Source organism: Myotis brandtii, unplaced genomic scaffold (assembly GCF_000412655.1).
Source record: "Myotis brandtii unplaced genomic scaffold, ASM41265v1 scaffold633, whole genome shotgun sequence".
Taxonomy (NCBI): Eukaryota; Metazoa; Chordata; class Mammalia; order Chiroptera; family Vespertilionidae; genus Myotis; species Myotis brandtii.
In genome coordinates this window covers 3,022,595-3,023,425 of record NW_005370423.1, presented here as the reverse complement: position 1 = coordinate 3,023,425, position 831 = coordinate 3,022,595, and positions in this window count along the sequence as shown.

Here is an 831-nt window from a genome sequence, read left to right as displayed (position 1 = left end):
GGCTCCGGGAGCGGGGAGAGGGCAAGCCTTTCTCAGGTTCACGTTTGCTCCGACCCCAGTGATGAAAGCACGTGACTGGGCCAGGCAGCTGCGAGGGCCCGAGAAAGTCCCTCCCTCTCGCAGGAGGAGCTGCCGGGAAATGTGAGTAGAGTGAGATGGGGGCTTGTCCAGGGCCCACCAGGGAGGTGACCAGGCGAGCTCAGGGGCGGAGGACGAGGGAGCAAAGGCAGGTTGGTGCAAAGACACGGCGGCTCCCAGGCACAGCCATGGGCTGGGCCAGGGCGGTGCAGGCAGAAGGACTCAGGGTGCAGACGCGCTGGGATCAAAGGCCTTGAAGGCCAGGCTGAGGATTTGGGCTTTACCAATGGGCACTGGGGAGCTGGTGAGGGGACGGGAGATGCGACTCTCTCTGGTTTGGGGAGAATGACCGGCAGGCAGAGGCCGGGGCAGGAGGCCCCAGGGGACCTGGCCGGGAGCGCCAGCTGCAGACAGGGAGCCTCCCGGGGTCGGCAATCGCCCGGGTGCATTTTCCGAAAAGCCTCGCGGCTCGGGGTTTTTGTCTTCTGGTTCTCCCCGAGCCCACTCCAGGGCGACAGAGAGCAGAGCACATCTCCAGCCGCAGCCGGAGAATCGGCAGTGCAAGTGGGAAGAACCACCCCAGGCTTCTGGGTCTAATTCTCAAGGTCAAGTGATATCATTAGAATAACATGAACTCAATTTGAGTTACAGCAGGGAAATCATGTCAGGAAATATGGGTCACTCCTCGCCGCGTAATGAAGCCGTTACCTCGCGCGACGGCAAACGCGCTCAGGAGCCTGCCGGTGGCGTCGC